The sequence below is a fragment of the Tenrec ecaudatus genome, chromosome X, assembly GCF_050624435.1.
Source record: "Tenrec ecaudatus isolate mTenEca1 chromosome X, mTenEca1.hap1, whole genome shotgun sequence".
NCBI classification, from domain to species: domain Eukaryota; kingdom Metazoa; phylum Chordata; class Mammalia; order Afrosoricida; family Tenrecidae; genus Tenrec; species Tenrec ecaudatus.
In genome coordinates, this window is record NC_134548.1 from 2,160,058 (window position 1) to 2,166,057 (window position 6,000).

A 6,000-nucleotide genomic window follows, 5' to 3' on the forward strand; every position below is an offset into this window, starting at 1 on the left:
AATCGACGTGTCACGTGGAAGTGTCACCAGCCTCTACCACGGTGAGTTGATAAGAGGAGTGTCCTACATTCCCCTCTTAGGAGAAAAGGGGATCAGAGTCAGATTTAGGAGTTGTAGCACAACTACCTTGGCTATCCCAGAAGTCTGAGCAGACCCCTCCTTTTATTTACAGGTCAGGACTCCCTTTGAGGCAGATTGATCAGCATGGGCAGCAGGAAGCCACCCAAGCTCCAGGATCTTGACCTGCAGCGTGAGTTGCAGAATGAGGCCTCAGCCATGGCTCCTCCGGACTGGCTGCCTACAGATCTCTTCCCCTCCTTATTCCTAGCAGCTGCGGTTGGGGGACACACAGAGATAGTGAAAGCCATGATGTGGTGTTGGCCTTTCATCTGGCTCCCACTAGGGGCTCTCCTGAAGTATCCTTATACTCAGCAAGACATCTTAATGGCTGCCATGGATGGTTTTGATAGTCTGCGGGCACGGAATGTTCCACCAAGGAGATCCAAATTGAGAGTGCTGGACCTAACCCTGAACCCTGACACCAACGTCTGGAAAGTGTGCTCTGTGCCCTCATCAGATGATACGCTGTCCACCCAGCCGAGAGCTATGACTCACCAAGGGAAGGATTTCAGAGCAGGGGAGACGTCTCAGCCCTTGGCCTCTATGGTGTTAATCACAGACCTGTGTTTTCTTGAAACAGGCCAGGATGAATTGCTCACCTGCCTCATTGAAAGAGTTCAGCAGGGAAGGGGTCTGCCACCCCTGGGCTGTAGGAAGTTAGAATTTATAGGTCTACCAGAACTCCCAGTTATTGAAGGGGTACTGCATGAGGTGCAGCTGGACTCTGTCCAGGAGGTGGTATTGCACTGCAGATGGGACCTGAAAACCCTCAAGTGGTTTGTACCTTACCTGGCCCACTTCACTCAGCTGAGCACACTCCATCTTTCTGGAATCATCCTGGACCCCCTTGGGTCATGTAGCAGGGAGGAAGTGGAGAAGTTACTTGAAGAGTTGACCTCTCAGCTGCTTAATCTGCATCAACTCAGGCACCTCATTCTGGAATCTGTCTATTTCATCGACGAACAACTTGACCAGATGCTCAGGTGTTTGCCGGCTCCCTTGAAGACCCTCACCTTAAAGTACTGCGTGCCAGTGGACTCTGACATGTTTAGTCTGTGCACGAGTCCCAGCACCAGGAGCCTCAGATCCCTGGATTTGAGCGGAGTGTTCAAGGCGGCCTTAAGACATGAATTCCTCCCACGTCTGCTACAGAGGGTCTCAGCCACCCTGACCTACCTCAACTTAGCTGACTGTGGCATCAATGACTCTGAGCTCACTGCCTTGCAGCCTGCTCTGGGCCAGTGCTCCCAGCTCACTACCTTGCTGCTGGGTGGAAACTCAGTCTCCATGGCTGTGCTGCAGGACCTGCTTGAGCACACGTGGCCACTGTGCAATTTCTGCTTTGTGGCGCTCCCTGTTCCTCAGCATTGCTATCGGGATCATGGAGGTCCAGTGTATCTGAGGACTCTTTCGGAGGCTTTGCGGGAGCTCGAGATGACCCTGCAGGCCTATGGGCCCCTCTCTGTAAAATTCTCTCCCAGCACAGGTAAAAGTACTTGGGATGAAATCATCATACATGTGTAAAGTGAATGTGATGACCCTCTTTACCAATTCTCAGCTCTGCTCCTGGTTTACCCTCTCACTTTTAAGACATTCATATTTACTACGCTAAGAAGATAATTTCGAGTTCGGTTCAAGAGGATTAGGCTATCTTTGCTAGCACAGTGTGGTCCGTTTGACTGGAAGACTACAGGAAGCATGTGACATTAACAGCCTCACCCAGTCATTCCTTGCCGGCTTCACATCTCTTTCACAAGAAATGAAAATAGATTCCCACAGCCTGGAAATGACAGAAAGGAGCATTATCCGTCCTTGAAACCCAAGCTTCCTGCCCTGGGAACCTCATAGACTCCGAGGAACGTGGACGCCAACACTCCACGAATCTCCAAGGAATTCACCCCCATGTTGAAAAGAGGCCAGTCCCTCCTACAGCAAGACAATCAGCTGACAGCCTTGCACACCCACACCTAAGCTTCTGTACGCCAACAGCCCTTTCCTGAGATGAAATAAATGTCGCTTTGTAAAACCATCCATTGTGGTATTTAGTTCTCATCTACCCAGAATATAAAAAAACATCGTCTTGACTCTGGATCTGTGAGAACGCAAAGAAAGTGGAACCGGAACGAAGCCCCGCCCCACGCTCCACGCGCCTGGCCCAGGGATTGGCGGTAAGGGGGCGGATCCCTCCAGGGAGCCCCGCCCCCCGGCCGCGCGCCCGAGCCCCGGATGGGTAGTCACTCAGGAACCAGCCAGGAAGCCCGCTGCGCGCATGCGCAGGACACCTGAGCCCAGGCGCGTGGCAATGACGAAGTTCCGCCCTCTTCAGGACTTCCGTGTGAATCCAACTTGGGCAAAGCACAGCCCCTCGTCACACTGCGCGTGCGCGTGCGCCCTGAGAAGCCTCCTTGTCTTGCAGGGTCCAGAAAGGTGGGAGGCAGAGCCACATCCCCTGGGCTTGTTCGAATGCCATCTCTGTGCTTTCTTGGCTCCATACAGCTGTGTGCGGCAGAAGCCCCCCACACCTACCTAAACAGTAAGACAATGATGTTTGTTTGTTTTATAAACCCTAATTGGTAATGCTTCTTACATAAGAGCCATTGAGAAGAGAATATACTGGGCGCTTCTCCATAGGTCAATCCTTTAAACATGCCCAATGTGATCCAATCACCCCTGCAGTGCTCCAGATAAATGCAATTGATGTGGCATGCTTGGTAACCAGGGCACTCATTCAAACCTACCAGGCAATCTGTGGGGCTTGATGAGGTCATCTACCCCTGGAGAGATCAACAGTCTGTAGGCAGCCAAGGAGGCACTTTTACTCTTTCCCATAAGTTGGCTCTATGTTGGAAGACCCTGAGTACAAGTGTGTTTGTGCTATGGGAAATGAGTTACAGCAATGAATATTCATAAGGGTATTATTTTGCATATTTGACAATCTGTGGACTAGAGCCATTTCTGTAACCAATTGCTTAATCCACTCGCATCTGCTAACTCACTTCCTCAAAATGTTCTATGTTCTATCAATCACAGCGGGTGAGGTTTGATGGCTGAGAGTTTATCTCAACAAGGCTGGGTCTGGATGCTAAGGGTGTGTTCTGTTAGGATGGCATCAGCCTGGTGGATAAAATGACCCAAAATACCATCACTTCCCTGCTGAGACCTACTGTGAACAGCCAATGATGGGGAAGCTAGCGATCTTGTGGGTGTGGTTTTATGAATTAAAATGACTCTGAAAGCTCTCTAGCTTTGTTCAGGAACTGGACCCTTCCTGTGTCCTGAAGGTTTGGAGACTTGAGAGAGAATCCTGCCATTATCTCTGTATCTATGGAAATTGTTGGTCTCAACACCCTTGGGAAGAAGTTTGTCCTTTGACCTGCCATCTTGGATTCATCACCCACTGGAAATACTTGATCAAAGATAAGAGTCAAGATTAAAGTCTGAGCCTTTCTAACTTTTCCTATGGTGATTTGAAATAGGGAGTAACAGGAAAATTCTCTAAATAGTTCTGAGGTGCTAAGTGGGGAAGGTCCTAGAGGTTGAGGTGTGGCATTCCAAACTTGTCTTTCTTTGAGGCCTATGTGAATTGAGTGCATTCAATATTGCATTATGAACATATAAATATATTTGCTCTACCCAGTCTAACCAGGGTGTTGTGCTTACCCTCTATCTCCTTCACACCTCAGTACCTATGCAGACACTTGATGCATCTTAATAGCTTGCTTTTGTGCAATGATTCATTAAATGTATCATCTTTTTAAAATACATTTTATTAGGGGCTCATACAACTTTTATCACAAACCATACGTATACATACATCAAGTGTATAAAGCACATCTGTACATTCTTTGCCCTAATAATTTTCACAGCATTTGCTCTCCACCTAAGCCCTTTGCATCAGGTCCTCTTTTTAAATGTATCCTCTTGCTGAGATCATGATTCTCTGTAGTGTGGCAGGTAAAGAAGGGTGTCAATTTGGGGGATCGGCTCCAGTGTGGAGTTATTCATCTAGTAATCAACTGTTGGAGGTTTCAGAACCACCGCTGTTTCCAGTTCAGAGTGATGAGAGCCTGCTCCCATAAAGACATATAATAGTGGTCCCCAAGTAGGTGATCACGTCCACTGAGGTGAAATGGAATGGCCCATTCAGTGATACCTGTATTTTAAATAGGGGAGAAAGATGGGGCTTTCTTCTCTCATTCAGAATTACAGTCGTGGAATCCCACAGGGGTGGTTTACTCTGTCCTGTGTGGTTTCCATTCATCTGCATGGACAGTGGCAAGAAGCTCCTTTTACTCTTTGTTTGAGAGAATGCACTTTAGTGCAAACCTTGTGCTTGCTTAATAATTATAGACAGATTCTAAGTGAGTGTTTGCTTTTAATGATGGACTTAAATATCCACTCAAGACTTCAATCCTAGAATTGCTTTTAGATTCTCGATGTCGGGTGAAAACTGAATAACAACTCTTCTAAATTATCAAGGTGTTTTAGTGCTGTCATTTTTGTGGACCCACAGCACTGCTGCCGAGACTCTCGTGTCTGAAGAGTAAGTTGAAGCCTTACTATTCAACCCTCTCACAACCCCACCCCAAACCCTTAAAACAGAAATTTTAAGGAGGGTAGACAAATAGGTCCTAGACATGTAAACCAGAGATAGCTTAGTCTTCTGTGGTCAATTCTCACCTGGTGGATGAATAAGGCCCTCTTGATTACTAAGCTATTAACTGAAAGCTGTGCAGAAAATGCCTGTCTGACTATGTTTCTTTGGATAAAATCAGGCCAAGCTTTCTTGGGTTGTGAGCCTATTCCCACCTCTCTTTTCTGTGCCACATCTACCGAATGACATTCTCGATGTTCTCACTATTATAACTTGAAGGATTCCCCCTTGGGCATCATGTTTCATGTTAATATTTTAATTTTTCTCCTGAAGTTGCTCTTTGAAATATTCTGTTCCGTTTCTTTCATCATTTCTTCCATTTGCTTTAGTTATATTTCTACCAATGGCGGGATTCAGAGTCTCTTAGATGTCCACTTTGGTCATTCTACCTTTTGTGTTGTGGAGGACTTTGGTTTCTTCATACATGATGTTATTGATGTCATCACACAGCTGGTCCAGTTTCCTGTTGCTAGTGTTCACTCAATCATATCTGTTCTTGAGATGGCTTTGACATTCATGTGGGATGGATCTCAGGTTATATTTCTGCTCTCACGTAGTTGATTCATTTCTTCAGCTTCATGGCCCCAGCTTTATTTTTCCCTGCACATAATGACCTCCTCCAAAATCCCTTAAGTTAGGGCTTAAGTCTCAACATTAACTTTTTGGATGTTATACCTAACTTTCAAATGCCAAAAACAAACCCCAAACCAAAAAACACTTCCGGAAATGCCTTGAGATCATGTAACAATGAAGTAGTTCTTCTTGCCCTCAAGTAGGGTACATTGGAAATTGCATTACCTGCATGCGTCTAAAGATGGTCCAGGCAGAGGCAGTGTTTTAGGGATTTCCTGGGCGTGTCCTTGATGGACAGTACTGTAGGTTGTATAATCAGGAGTCCTACCCCAGCATCTTGCTCAGATGCCTCATTTGAAAGTGCCAATGTTCTAAACTCTTTAGAACATAGGACTTAGTGAAGTAAAATCCCGTCTTTGAATGGTCTGATGGTATGAAGACTTCGTGGGAATGGCGACCCTAATGTGTCTGCATCTTTGTGTCCTTCATAAACGAAGGCACTTTGTCCTTAACTTATCTTTGGTGTTAGGGTCCCTTTTGTAGTGAAACACTTGTGCAACTTCTGTAGTGGATTTGATTTCCGTGGATTGTATAGGCAGAAGTCAGTCGTGCATAGCTGCCATTTATTTTGTTCAAAAAAGTTTGATGGAACG